Genomic DNA, 16,191 nt, shown 5'->3' on the forward strand with positions numbered 1-16,191 from the left:
CCAGATGGTGTAGACTTGAATGCTAAGAAGATAAGTATTTAGAAACTAATTAGAGTAGCCAGCATGATAGTGTATTTACTTACACTTGCTTGGGTTCTCCTTGAAGTATTTGTTCCCACATTTTGCCGCCACCATGGAGCCATGTGAGCATTAGGAGTGTTAAAAGCTTTCGCCGTTCACAAATAAGTTAAGGTTGATAAATTTCTGATCTTTATTTGCAACAATTTAAAGACTACTCTTTTTAAAAAGGTAAAGTTTTAAAAAGTCCTTTTGCCTGTTTTCTTACTGTATGCATATAATACAATCCTTATGATACATCCTCTGGTATTGAGGAGCACAGCAGTAGTTATAACATGTGAAACTAAACAAGTTGATTGCATCATATGTTCGTGTTAAATACAGAGTGCATCTTAGAAAGGTCTGTCTGTGTTGGTAAAATGTTTTGATCAATTGTGCACGATGCCTTGATTTTGACCTGGAGAAACCACTTCTACGGGTAAGAAGAGAGAATAACTATTTTGTTCATACAACCTTTGCTCTCTCTGTGGACACTGACAGCAAGATGCTCATTAGTGGTGTTAGTGTCTGAGAGGTCAGGTGGACACTTGTCCACTACCAACCGCAGGCCACTGCCTAGCCATCATATGGGCAAAGAGTTTGGTCTCTCACTGAGATAGGCAGGGAGATTCAGTCTGATCCTCAACCTTGCAGATCTTTATCTCCGATGGTGGATTAAATCAAAACCTCAGCTCCAAATACCAGGCATTCAAAATCCAGATCCAAATTTTGCAGCTAAAGTATAGCTCTAATCACTAATGACCTAGACCAGATTCAGACAGCATGGAGGTGCAAAACTTCACATACCATTAGCAATTCCCTGCAGTAAGCACAAACCTTGTGTTGGGTTCTTGTGTGGATCTCTTTAAATTTTACAAGGTGGGGAGGGTGAGAAAATCGTTCTTAGATATTTTAATAAGAACTGTCGTAAACGCTCTTTCCATAAGACATGTTGAAAATAAGCTTGGCGTGGCTTTCTAGCAAAAGACAGGAAGCACTGAATGCCTTGCAAGGTTCCAGATTGAGGACCCTGGAGACTGCAGGGACCCTCTCACAAATAGAGAAGTTTGTTCAGCCAAAGAATGTACACATGCAAGCTTGGGCTCAAGGCTGCTGGAAGAAGGAATCAGGCCATGTCATGAGTTGCTTCTCTCTTTCTGGTAACTCTGCCAGAGGGAAGTGATATCTTATGTTGAGTTCTTCATTTGCCTCTGGTCAGGTTTTGATTTGTTTTCTGTTCTCTCCCACACACTTTGGTTCCACTGCCAGAAATGGATATGCCAGTCAGTGAACTGCAGAGTCCACACAACTTGCCCCCACCACATTCCCCTGAGAGTGGGAACCCCAGGGAAGCAGCTGTGCTCACGGTTGGCCCTGTGCTACAGAAGATCTAGAACACCTTTGAGAAGCCATACATTGACATTATAGTGGCCATTCAGATGCTTGGGGCTTGCTTTCCCACTTCAGATCACATCCTTTTGGAGAAGAATGGAGTTTGATTTCCACTGATTATTTTGATTACGTTTTGGTGTTTTTTATAGAATACTAATTCCTTCTCTGCATGCAGATTTACTGCTATGAAGTGTTAATGGGTGTCTAGCAGAGCACTCATGGGCTGGAAGGTGTGAGGGTTTGATCAGTGGCTTTGTTTCCTGACCACTTGAATGTGTGCTTGTTTGCTATTTGGCTTTATTTCTGTTCCATCACTTTTGCTGGCTTCCTTCTCTATCCTGCCAGGCTGATAAGTATTACAGACTTTGCCTTGTGGAATTTTGGAATGGAGTTTCTGGTAGTTTGATTTCTGATTATAAATGTTGTTTTTCCCCCATGTTAAAGGCTGAACCATTTTGATTGTAACTTTGTTGCTTATTTAGGTTTATTAATATCAGCAGATTTCTTGCCATTAATTCCTTTTAAGAAATGTTAGAGACTAATCAATTTATTTGAGCATAAGCTTTCGTGAGCTACAGCTCACTTCATCGGATGCATAAAGTGGAAAATACAGTGAGGAGATTTATATCACATTGGTAGATGTGCAGGTGAACGAGCCTCTGATAGTGTGGCTGATGTGATTAGGCCCTATGATGGTGTCCCCTGAATAGATATGTGGGCACAGTTGGCAGCGGGCTTTGTGGCAAGGATAAGTTCCTGGGTTAGCTCCAACCCCTCAGACAGAGACAAACACTTACAAGATCTCTATCAAGCATTCTTACAACTACAATACCCACCTGCTGAAGTGAAGAAACAGATTGACAGAGCCAGAAGAGTACCCAGAAGTCACCTACTACAGGACAGGCCCAACAAAGAAAATAACAGAACGACACTAGCCATCACCTTCAGCCCCCAACTAAAACCTCTCCAACGCATTATCAAGGATCTACAACCTATCCTGAAGGATGACCCATCACTCTCACAAATCTTGGGAGACAAGCCAGTCCTTGCCTACAGACAGCCCCCCAACCTGAAGCACATACTCACCAGCAACCACACACCACACAACAGAACCACTAACCCAGGAACCTATCCTTGCAACAAAGCCTGTTGCCAACTGTGCCCACATATCTATTCAGGGGACACCATCATAGGGCCTAATCACATCAGCCACGCTATCAGAGGCTCGTTCACCTGCACATCTACCAATGTGATATATGCCATCATGTGCCAGCAGTGCCCCTCTGCCATGTACATTGGTCAAACTGGACAGTCTCTATGTAAAAGAATAAATGGACACAAATCAGATGTCAAGAATTATAACATTCAAAAACCAGTTGGAGAACACTTCAATCTCTCTGATCACTCGACTTTTGATCTAAAAGTGACTATTCTTCAACAAAAAAACTTTGAAAACAGACTCCAACGAGAGACTGCTGAATTGGAATTAATTTGCAAATTGGAAATTACAATTAACTTAGGCTTGAATAGAGACTGGGAGTGGTTGAGTCATTATACAAAGTAAAACTATTTCCCCTTGTTTATTTCCCCCCCCCCCCGCACCCCACTGTTCCTCAGACATTCTTGTTAACTCCTGGAAATGTGCTGGAAATGGCCCACCTTGATTATCACTTCAAAAGGTTTTCTCTCCACTCACCCCACTCTCCTGCTGGTAATAGCTCATCTTAAGTGATCACTGTCCTTACAATATGTATGATAAACACCCATTTTTTCATGGTCTGTGTGTATATAAATCTCCTCACTGTATTTTCCACTTTATGCATCCGATGAAGTGAGCTGTAGCTCATGAAAGCTTATGCTCAAATAAATTGGTTAGTCTCTAAGGTGCCACAAGTACTCCTTTTCTTTTTGCGAATACAGACTAACACGGCTGCTACTCTGAAACCTTTTAAGGAATGTTGGCTTCTGCTCTTTCCATTCTCCATAAGGGTTTGCTTTGATATTTAGAAAGTTTAGGCTGGTCACACATTTAGCTTTCCTTTTTTCTACTACTGTCTGTGGCCCCAGGCACTAGGAACTGACTAGAAAGTGCTTGAAGTTCTGTTTTGGCTTTCACCACATATTCTGTGTAGTATTATGTCCCCCTGTCTGTCTCTATTGCAGACAATGGGCCAGGTTGTCATCTTCTAGTGTAAATTGGTGTCGCTCCATTGGCTGAATGGGAGCTACAGTATTCTAATTTATACCAGCTGAGGTTCTGGCTCAATGTGTTGTATATAAATGAATGGGAAAATGTCTTTCAGCTCTCTGAGAATGCCACACGAGTTTTGTCCCATACATTAGAGCAGTAACCACAAACCCACAGAAAAAATGAATTCCAGAGAGAATGCACATGAAAAAGATGCGACTATCAATAAGCCTTCTGCTCCTGTTCCTGCTGCCAGGTAATAGTTATAAAGAGAAATCCCGGACATTGGAAACATAGCTAGGGAGACTGGGAATAGCTGAAGAATAACGAACTCCTACTCCTAATGAATCAAGTGTGAGTGTATATATAAGCTCACTTGTTAGGTTAAATGTTGTGTCAAGCTTTTTCATGGCTAAAGTCTATATGTGAAGGGGGAAGTCAAGTAAGTGGAAATGTGAGGCTTCATTTTTAGTCATTAACCCATCATTCACTGATCTTCAATAACTTTTTAGCAAATGTAAGAAAGTTTTAGACTAGGCGCCAAACTAGTAAAGTTCCATCTGTTTTCCAGCTGGGCTGGCCAAGCCAGGACCTTCTTGAGCCCCACTCTCTTTGAAAAGCTCTGAACTTTCCCTCCTTCTCTTTAGCTGGCTTCTGAGGAAGGAAGCCTTCTACTCCCACGTCTGTTTGGTTTTTTTTCCCAGAGGAAGCTGGCTCTTCATATTTTCTAACCTACAACCCCTCAGGACCATTAGGAGGTGGCCACTGAACTTTTGTTTGGCTGTGGGGGAGTGATGTGGTTACTGGCAATCCTGTTTCACCCTCAGGTAAGTATTTTTATTGGTAGTTACCCTCTGGGAGTGTAGAGTGGTGCTCCTCATGCCCTTAAAAGCAATGAAGTGTACACGTGCCATATAGAAAAGGGGCTATCGCTTCAGTTAGGTGGTTGTATCCAGGCTGAGACCTGATATTTCATCCCGGCTCTCTGGCTGCCACGCTGAGGGCCACAGCCTGTAGTGCTACTTCCAGGTCTGCAATATTGCCAGGCCCAAGCATTCAAACATTGAGTCAGGCCCCCCAAAATCATGACACTTTTTAAAATAATACGTTTTGGAATCCTTTTATTTGCCTTTTGGTTTCTGAGCCTATAGGGTTGAATCCTGGCCTGAACTAAGTAGCAATGAGAGAGACTGTTGGGGTGACCAGATGTCCTGATTTTATAGGGACAGTCCTGATTTTTGGGTCTTTTTCTTATATAGGCTCCTATTACCCCCCACTCCCGTCCTGATTTTTCACATTTTCTGTCTGGTTGGTTGCCCTAGACACTGTTAACTGCATGAACACTAAAGGCTTCAGGCAGGAGAAAACCTGTTGAGGAGCAGTGGCATGTGTGGAAGAGACTATAGCCAGTTTTGTCTGTTTCACAACCAAACAAACAAAACTCACTTTGTCAACACCTTTGAGCACAAAAGTTCAATTTGAGTTTTCAGGTTTTGGTGAACTCGCAACTAGAATGAAACATTCTCTCTGTGCAGTGACAGCTATCCCTCCAACTAAGGTTGATCAGAATCTGTGTGAACAGAAACCACCCTTTTTGCTAACCCTCGCCAAGAAATGAAATTGTTCACTAAATTCCCTAAGAACAACAAGAGAAACAAGCGTCTCATCTGGCATTCTAATCCACTAAACTTCCTGTAGCCGTCCCAGTGGTGCCTGTGCCAGAGAGGGCTCTATTTTATTAAAGATTTACAGTGTTTGTTCTGTCAAGTGTGCACATACTCCAACTTTGTCTTAATATTTCCAGACATTCTAGCAATGTTTGCTATGGAGATTGTGCTTAATTCGCTCCCTGTGAATTGGCTGAGAGCATATTGGGGTGAAATGACAGGGAAAATTAAAAATGGAGGGTGTACCTCCAACAGAAGAAATAAACTTTTGCCTCCCATCCTGACCAGATACGTTGTAAATCTCACAGAATTATGGTTTTATATGTTGAACATGTTATATTTTTCACTCCTTTAACTATTAATCAAATGGTATTTTGTGTAATTACTGACTCTGACCAGTGTGGGTGGGCTGACAGGATAGTGTTGCAGTTTTAAAAGTGTAGATAGACTGTACTGCTGTGTAAGACTTACCTATTGTACCATAGCACATAACATGCAGTAATGCTGCTATGGTCTTGGGCTAAGCAATAGCTACAGAGTCAGGAGACCTGGGTTCTAATTCTAGTTCTCTCAGTCACTTGGGTGACTGAAATTATATACCTAAATCCATATGTATGCAGCTAAATAAGTGACTGGATTTTCATAGCACCTGCAGTTTCCGTGCAGGACAATGGGAGATGTAAGCACTCACCATCCCTGAAAACCTATTGAATTAGGTGTCTTACATGAGGTACCCCAATCTGAAAATGTTGGCCTTTGTCTAGCTTCTGTTTGTTCATATGCTTACGAGGTCTTTATCATTGTAGTGTGTCTGCCCCTTAACTTCACTGTGCCTCAGTTACCTCATCTGTAAAATGGGGAGAATGGTACTTACTGAATCTACCCTGTAAAAGTCTTTGAGACTATGGTTGAAAAGCACTATCTACTGTAAGTTGCTGAGAATTATTATTGACTAGCTTATTTTCAAATTGGGCTGGGAAATACTGAAGATTCTTGGTGTTCTAGTCAGAAGTGAGTGTTTTGGGAGAGAAGAAATTGATTAAATTATTTGCAGATGGATCAAGGAATATTTGCAAGTACTTATAGATTAAAATTAATAGAAAATCTTTTAAAACTCAGCATTTTCAGTGCCTTTATTCATTGTATTACAAAACTAGAATTAAAAGCTCAAAGACTCTTATCCCTTGACATTTAATACTTATCTGTCAGGCTAAACTTGCAATTTAAATGCCAGCTATAGTTTCAGTTTGCAGAATTTATTCTTTTGAGATGAAGCAATAAAAAAGTGAGGAGGAGAAAATGTTGGTTTTGGGGTGGCAGTGATGTCCTTTTTTGGCAGACCTCCGAAGACTCAATGTTCAGCTACCTGCTCTGCAGAAACACAGAGCTAACAAACAGCTTTTAATAAAAGACATTCTTAGATTAAGGACAAAAAGATTTGCTAAATCTGCAACTGATTAAACAGATCCTGCTGCAGGATAGAACCAGCCAGACCCCAGAAGCCCAGGAACTTTCTGACAAAACCAGATCCTCAAAGCCCAGAGCTTCTGCTCATCATATTTCTTTGTTTAAAATGCACCACAGATTGTAGCAATCATAACACCAATGGTTTACATAGTCCATAAACTAAAAACTACTGCCTCCAATCAGTTTTTTGGTTTGTGTCAGCAGTGTATCGCGTTGACTATTGGAATGTGTTGGCTAATGAATTATGTTGGCTTTGAACACTCTTGACATCAGACCCTGTCTGCTAATTGAACATGCACCATTGCATTGTGCTTCTTTGCCTTCCTGGGATCTCAGTTCCTTTTTGATATTTTCCTTTGTCCTTTTAAAGCTAAGTGTGTTCTAGTCCTCAAAGCTGATCCCGAATGCTAGTTTGTTATAGAACTTCTGTTATAGACCCAAAGAGCTAGATCCTTAGCTGGTGTAAATCAGCCATAGTTCCAGGTATTTCAGTGAAGTTACACAGATTCACACCAGCTGAGGAACTGGCCCAAAGTTAAAAATTTTTCCGCCATCCAGCAGTTGAAAGGGTCTTAATCAGGGCTGGAAGGAGAGCCAACAGAGCTGGTATGCCATTCTCCATTTTCTTTCCAGTAGAAGCAAGAAACATGCAAATAATTATGCCTGAATGTAGTTTTTTTTATTATAGTTTGATATATATTATACATGTGCCAGGAGGGACTCAGGTTTTGCATTACAATGAAGCACCAGCACAAAAAAAATAATCCAACCTTATCAGTTTGTGTCAGACTCATTTAAATCACAAATCAAAGTGTCCTTTGTTGTTGACTGTGTCTGGATAGGGGGCCTTTTCTTCAGTTCTCTTTTACTTTGTTCTCTAAGGAGTTGAACAATGGTCAGCTGAAGCTGCAGTAGTTTTTGGCCTTCCCACACCAGCAATTTCTTCGGGATGCCAGAAAAGTGAGTCAGCACTGGGCTGGAGTAATAGAAGCTGGAAGGTGTGTCCCTTTGGAAGTCAGCATGTTCTGGGCTCCAGTACCACTGGAACTTCCATACAGAACTCACATAGCATTTCACCGTGTCTGTGCTACACCTATATGGTCTGAAGCTGACTTAGTCCAGGCATCCTGGATCCACAGCAATGAGGGCTACTAGCAGGGCCTCATTAGAGGAGGAAAGATAAAGAAAGAAGGAGCGCTGCCATCATCTGCAGTCACAGGTGGTCTATAAAAAGAAGGATGCTGTTTTCAGGCATAATCCACCCCGTTGAGTCACAGGAAGAAACAAAGGTACGATTTTCAGTGCTTGAAAAATGAGGATGGTGAGGGGATGCTGGGAATCTGCGTCGGACTGGTTGGATTACTGGGACCGGTGGCGTGCTGGTAGCTGAATGAGGCTTTGGTGCTGGGTTGGAGGACTTGTAGTGCTAGGGTGCTCAGTACCTCTGAGAATCAGGGCATGGGCCTTGTCTGTCTTCCATGAGTCTCTGATTGGGTGTTCTTTACAAGACCTCTCTGAAGAGAGCTCATGACACTAGTCTGGGGATCCAGACCTTTTCAAATTGCTCTGTGCTGGCATATCAGACATCTGGGTTCATTTCCCAGTCTGAGATTCTTGCTTCAGGAGAGGAAGGAGGACTTCAAGTTGCTTGACAACTACCTCTCCAGTTGAGTATGGAGCGATGATGGATTCTGTGGAGTCTTGGCCAGCCTTCCTCAACATGGGACCTCAAAGTGGAAGGGAGAAATTAAGTGGTGAATAAAATTCTGAGTAGAGTCTGAAAGGCACTGAAGCGAGAAAGCGGGGACAAGGGAGGAAAGGGAGACACACTGAAACAGAGAGCATGAGGCTGAGTTGTTTCTTGAAAAGAAAACATTTTAGTGTCCAATTTTATGCCACTATTGGTGCTGGGGTCATTTATTTAAAAGTGCCATTTCCAGCCTATTGATGCCAGAGTGATTTGAAACACCAGCCAGGCCAGAGTTTGGGGGCCAAGGTGATTTGAAATACCAGCCAACTGAGGCAAGAAGAGCCAGGATAATTTAAAATGCCATCTCTGATAGCATTTTCAAGCATTAGCAATATATTTTAATTTTTATAATTATGACAGTGTCGTCGGGCAATTCCTCAGGCTCAGGCCTGGAGTGGCAGGTTTGCAAAAAATGCCAATCTATTGGGAGACCACACAGCATGCTCAAATTCTGTCAGACCAATAATAATCCTCAAGTCATTGAAAATGCCAGCCTCTCTCTAGCATTAATCCAGGAATGGAGTCAAAAACTAGCATCTACACTACGGAGACAGCAATAATGAAACGACACAATTTCTATCTCCATCAACTGGGAAAGAATCTTTGAATCCTCTTGTCTGTGTGTGTGTGTATGTATGTATATATATATATATATAAACCCATCATTACTAAACAAAGGTTATGTGAGGTGTACAATGTGTCTTTGGGTCAGCAATCTGCTGGCACCACAGCTCCAGATTATCATAGTGTTAGCCTATTTCCTGGGGTGGTCATTCTGCAGCATTAATTGCACTGGAAGTGATCGTAGCAGCAATGGACCATAGAAAATGAACTCAGTGATACAAATTCAAATTGCCCAAAGGCAGTTGGTTTCACAGCTTTTTTTTTTGACCAGTCATGGAGAGCATTAAAGGATTCTAGATTCAATATAACAGTGTTTCAGATGAGCCCAAATAGCAAAACTCACACTGAGATTTGGGAAACTCTCAAACCTGAGGAGTATTAGGGATGGGGGGCGTGGGAGGTTGATTCAGCCCATTCTAGCAGTAGATACAGATGCAGAAATTGGATCTGGACCCAGATTTAGATCCCCAATTCCTCCAAGGTTTGGAGCTGGGTATTACCCAGACAAGGGAGATTATATTTTGGTTACCCTGGGCTGAGTGATTTGCAGGTTAGGAGTATAGAATTTGCAATGAAGCAGACCGCTAATCTTTCAAACCAAATCTGCCTCTGTCAGGAACGAACATGTTTTGCAATGCTGCAGTGAGGGAAATAATTCCTTCCTTACACTTAATGATCATTTTACACCACGAAGCATGAGATTTGATTACCCCTACTTTAGCATAACTACAAATGTTGTTATTAATGGAGTGGAGAGCATGTCTCATGAGTGGTATAAATGCATCATGTGCATCTGAAATGTGAACGTAGTAGTGATTTGGCAGGTTCCAATCCAGAAGGTTTTGCATAACAGGATTGACTGATGGAAGTACAGCATTAGTTAACAAATCAGCAAGGGCTTATTAACACTGTGCATGGAATCTACCAAAGTACAGCTATCTAGCATAAGAGCAGCTTCTATTGAGAATGCCATGCTCAAAAATATTAGAATGGAGCTAGATGGATTGGAAATGTCATTTTTATATGTTTCAAGTGGGAGTGGCAGTCTGAGGCATATTAAGGTTTCATGGGGCCCTGGACCAGAAAAAGTGGGGGCGGGCACCCCACCCCTTCTGCCTACGGTTCTGCCCCTATTCCACCCCTTACACCTGCAGGCCCTGCCCCACTTCCCTCCCCCCCCCCCACTGCAGCCCCACAACCCGTTTGCTCCTTTCTGCCATCCAAAGACCAGAGAAGCTCTCTTTCCCACCCCCCACCGTGGCCACAGCGTGGAGTGAGAGCTCCCCCAGGCCTGAGGCCATGGCAGGGAACAAGAGCTCCTTCAGGCCTAGGGCTGCAGCTAGGGTTTGGGCGCTGGGCCATCTTTTGCCCGCCCAGCACTTCTGTCTGAGTGGAGTGGAGCAGGGTTGGGGCACGGGGGCTTCTCCTGTCCGGCGAATGGGTCTCCGGGCTTCTGCACCCGGCAGTAGATTTTTTTCAGGGCCCTCCAGTTGGCCAGGGTCCCTAGGCACAAGCCCCATCAGCCCAGTGGCTAATCTGCCACTAGTGGCAGTGATGGTGCATTATGGACGGGAGAGACCAGTCAGTTACATGAGTTTTCCACCAGTCTTTTGGTACCGTTTGAATCACTGTCTGCCACTAGCAGCTTGTAATGCTGGTTAACTGCTCTACAACAACCGAGTTCTTTCTTGAGCATCTTTGCACACACTTTATAACGGATCTCTCTCACTCAGCATGAGTTGACTGGATTCCTTGAGATGCACATGTGCCAGTGGCAATGTGTTAGCCTGAAGACATGCCTGACACTTTATCTCAGGAATTTTCTAGTTATATGCACATATTTTACAGATGCTGCTGTCTCAGATTTCTCTTTGAGTGCCTGGGCAATTCTTCGAGTTCATAGGCTTGACAAGATCTCCTTTATCTGATTCTTTTCCATTAAGTCTTGCAGTATATGTGTGATACTTTTAAAATAGCTGAAAGGTTTTTCTGAGCTACTTAAAAAGAAAATGTACTGTTAATCCAAGCTTAATTTGCTTTCCAGGTACACTTCATGCAATCAGAGCCTGAATGGTTTCTCAGGAGCCAGTGTCACCTCTGCAAACACTGCTGCTTAAGACAACAGATTGCATGGAGCTAACTGCTAAATTACATCCTGTGTACAGGAGTACAGTAAATATGGGAACAACTGTGATGTTTGACTTTCCCATATTGAACAGTTTGGGCTGTGCAGATCCAGAGTGTATGTGTGGGCCCATATTAGCATATACTCCAAATAAACCCTGTACACTTAATTCATTCTGGGTTTTGCAGATGTTTATATTTTAGAGGAGCAAATTATACCCTTCTGTAAAATGGGGTTGATAATGCTCCACTACTTTGATTAGTGTGTGTGTGCCATGTCAAGAGCCTTTGAGCCAGAACTACTTCAACAAGAGACCTAGCCCCTCAGAATCCTGTCATTGTTGGTCCCTCACCTAGTTAAGTGAGACCTTGAACTACTATTTGAAAAGGAGAAAGACCTCACAATAGTATAGTCAGGTGCATCACAAGAATCTGTATGCACCCTAATTACATATTTAATTAAATCACATCCGCTAACACCTCTTGCCACAGAGGATGGCAAATACTAGTTTGCTCATAGTCTGGTCAGTGCATGAAGATGATGGATTTCTCACTAATATCCTAGAGGTCCACTCTTGAACTCCTCACCCAAACAAAATTCCCACTGATGGCAATGTGAGTTTTGCCTGAATAAGTGTTTCAAGATCAAGCCCTTTGGATGGAAAACAGACAGAAAGGATTTAAGTGACCAAACCTACTCCTTTGTCTTGTGTATTTACTTGCATGCTTGGTGATCCCTTAAAACTATCTCCACTGCACTTGAGTCGTTCAGTACTTGTAGCTTCCAGATAACCTTAGAGGTAACTAGGCATTGGCCAGTCAGAATAAACCACAAAACCTTGAATTTGTAGCAACAAAAAAGTTTGAGCCTGTTTTTCCGCTGCAAAATACTGATAAACCCACTGATTTGGATTACTGATATTCTGCAGTGAGGGAAATAGGGCTCTATTTTATAACACACTTCACGTTCACAAAGAACTTCTAAAGTACATCAGAATGATGCTTTATTTATTTTCCTGAAGGAATGTGTCTTTGGAGAATCCTTTTCCATTAATGTAGTGTTACTGTTCTTCTGTTACCACATTAGCACAGAAAATTTAGCAATCTCAGAATAAGGGTGTCGTTCTTGTTTGCTTTGATATATACACACACATTAAATTCTGCCCTCACTTGACTTGAATGGAACTACATGGTTTTAACTGAGGGCAGAATTTGGCCCATTCTGTATACATTGGTGAATGCATATTATAATCAGAAAACAGTTTCCACAGGAGTAAGAAATGATTAAGTCCCAATAACACTTGCTTTAAAAATGGATGTTTCTTAGTAATGTACTTTCTGTTTAAAATTTATTTTTGAGTAGTTTAAGGTATGTTTTAAACTAATGAGCACATTAAAAGAATATGGGGAGACCACAGTCACAAGAGTTAAAATTCTCATACTAAAGATGAAAGCATGCACGTACTGGCATATAAGTATTTTGGATTTATATTCTGGTAGATTCAGGACCCTTTGCTAGCAGAGAATCTGGCCTTTGGTTTCTTTACTTCCCCCAGGATACAAATAAGGATTTTAATGGCAGGGTTTTTCAGTAGGATATTTACATTTGATTATCTGTTCCTGCAAATACTAGTGACCAGCCAGCTCCCATCGGCAAAAGATGCAAAGGATAATTTCATCTAATGAATGGAATAAATTTGCCTTTCTGAAATGGACTTCAGTTAAGTGATCTCTGGAATTTAACATCTGACACATGAGCTATGAACACTCTCTTTTTTGGCCTAACCTCTTTTTGACCCACCTCTTTTTTCTACACTACCATCTGAAACGTGGCAGGCATATGGGCCAGGAGCTCAGCTTAGCTGAGCATGTGGAAGAATCACAAAATACCTCAGCTAAGCATTTCAGTCCACAGCTGACATCACTTCAGTCCGTTTTCAAAGATGAACATTTGTGGATCAGGCTGTACAATTTTACCAGTAGAGAGGAGAGGTTCTGGACCTCTGTTTTCTGTGCTAGCCTTAAGGTTGATACAGTTAGGTCATAGGAGCTGTCTACTCTTAAATATTACATGCAGTTTCATGGGGTGTCTCTATTTAGATGGCTTTCTCCTGTAATGCTTTTTGGATCCAATCCCTGCGTTTATAGCTCCAAGGGGAATATTCTACCCCCTTGTCCACCTACTCACTCACTCTTGATTTTTATAGAGCCTGCATTTACAGTGTAGCAAAACTGAATTTAAAAACAAATTGAATCACACCTTGTGGCACCACAACTCATTCCAAACTCTGAAAGTCTGAGGAACTTAAGTTATTATGCAGAAAGGCTTATTTGCTCCGAATACACCAACCAAATGTTCTGTCTGTTTCACCTTTACTCTCATTTCATCTTGTTTTAAATCAGTGTGACAGTGGATATAAAGCATGTCTGTCTGCATGTGTCTGGCAATATTTAGTTCATCTATGAATTCATATTGCTTTGCTTAATATAATTGATAACTGGACCGTTTAAAGGAAACATGAGGCACATTAAAACTTATACAATGCAGTCAACTTGGTGGCTGAACTCACCATGGTAGGAATTCATAGATGAACTAAATGTTGCCAGACGTATGTAGACAATTAAATGAAACTATAATGTAAGATGTCTAGTACCCAGCTTTGTTGTCTATACTGGAAACTGAGATCTTGTGCTTATTTGTTTTTTGAGTTGGCACTAAGTGTAGTGATTGGTGGGATACAACATTTAAACTATTCTGGTCACATTTTAAGGGCTGCAAGGGGCTGCCTGCTGAAGCTCTAGTAGATGGGGCATGAGAAGAGAGATGTGTACTTTTGGGTATATATGATGGATCAGCATTTGATGGAAATTATTCTTCTTGCCTGGGCACTTAGTGCTGCCATGAGTGTGTTGTTGTGAATCATTTCACCTACAAACCATCACTGGGACCCTTCTAGTTCAAGCCACCAAACGTATATTCATTTTTGGTGCAGCAGAGGTGAATTTGGCTCTGCATGTGTTAGACAAGCTTTATCAATAATTTGCCTTCCCTTAGAGGGAATTGTCCCCTTCTGTTTAATTTTTCACTTTGTCCCATTACATATTCTTCTGACACCTCAATCACTGACTGCTTCTCAACATTAATACCTGAAAAGAATAGAGGTGCGATAGGTATCCCCTATCCCCTATAGGTATCCCCTAACCCCCTTCTGTAGGGTTACTAGATAGCAGCTGTGAAAAAATGGGATGTGGGTGAGGGGTAATAGGCACCTATATAAGAAAAAGCCCCCAAAAACGGGACATCTGATCACCCTACCCCTCTGATACAAAGAAATCATGTGCTCCTATTCAATGCCCCAATTCTTCTTCTTAATTGCTTGTTACCCTCTGGCAAATCAGGTGAGCTACCAATTCCCTCCAGGCCTGCTTCTGATATTCCTAAAGAATTTCTTATGTTTTTATATTTTCCATTAATGGCTTTTCAGAATCCCTCTGAGCCATCCTTACTTGCATCAGCTGACATTTTATTTGGTATAGCATATTTTCTTTTTCTATTGGCTTCAGTTGGTCTGGATTTTCATTTTTTTAAGAACACCTGTTTGGCTTGAATAGCATCTTCCCATTTAACCATATTGGCTTCCCTCTGGCCTTCCCGCCCCCTTTGTTGGTTAGGGTTATGTGTGTCGTCTTTGACTACATTAAAGTTGCTTAAATAGCTTCCATGCGGAGTCTAAAAATATTAATTTTCTTGCTTTTGAATTTAGGGTCTGTTTTTACTGGTTTCCACATTTTTTAAAAAAAATTTCCTTTCAGTAGTTTAATGTCACAGTGGTATTATTTCCTTCCCATGGATGTTGAACTTTATTATACTATGGTCACTATTACTTAGAGTATCAACTATAGTTTCTCCTTGGACCACCTTTTAACTGAGTTATTTTGGACTAACTAGAGTGTAGGCCCTCCTTTTGTGTGCTCTAAAAGTAGCTATTCCAAGTAGTGGCTATTAAGGAGGAAATGTAACTAACACGGATTCTCTGTACAGCAGTGCACTGCGGTACTGTTAAACTGCCATCCAACCATCAGCCCAGGAGCACTCAGTTTAAAGATCCCAGCCCTGTATGGTGTTTTCAGGTTGACTTTTGCAGGAGTTGAAGGAGCTCAACACACCTTCTGTTTTTTTTCTTATTAATCTTGTGGCCTAACGTTTGTTTTTCTATGAATCCCTGTAATCAGAGCACATGTGAATATTTTCTTGTTAAATCTTAGACCAGCGGTTCTCAAACTTTTGCACTGGTGACCCCTTTCATACAGGAAGCCTCTGAGTGTGACCTCATTTATACATTAAAACACATTTTTTATATTTAACACTATTATAAATGCTGGAAGTGAAGTGGGGTTTGGGGGTGGAAGCTGACAGCTTGCAACTCCCACATAATAACCTCATGACCCCCAGTTTGAGAATCCCTGTCTTAGACTGTTTAATTATCCTTTAACTGGCAATTCACTCATCCTCACTTTCTGCCTGTTGATATGACTTTGCAGGGCAGCCCACACAGGGTTTTGTTTTGTTTTCTAGGAATGAAGAACTCCTTTCCCTTCCAGGAGCCCAGGTTTTATTACTGGCTCAGTTTTGTCTCAAGTCTTATCTATTTGAAAAGTTGTATTGATTTAACTAAAGGTGTGAATTTGAAATGATTTAGTTAAACTGGTCAAGCCCTTCTGTGGACGCTCTCTTATTCTGGTTTAAACCTATTTTGATTTAGTTTAAGCCAATTAGGAATATGTTTAAATTGAAATATGCCACTCTTAAACCAAAATAAGACTGTCCTCTCAGGAGTTTGCACCAGTATAATTAATTTAAATCAGTTTAAAAACACATTTGTAAAGTGCAATTAAATCTGCAAATGAAAAATACCATTTAA

This window comes from Lepidochelys olivacea (genome assembly GCF_965140295.1).
Source record: "Lepidochelys olivacea isolate rLepOli2 genome assembly, chromosome: 11".
Taxonomy (NCBI): domain Eukaryota; kingdom Metazoa; phylum Chordata; order Testudines; family Cheloniidae; genus Lepidochelys; species Lepidochelys olivacea.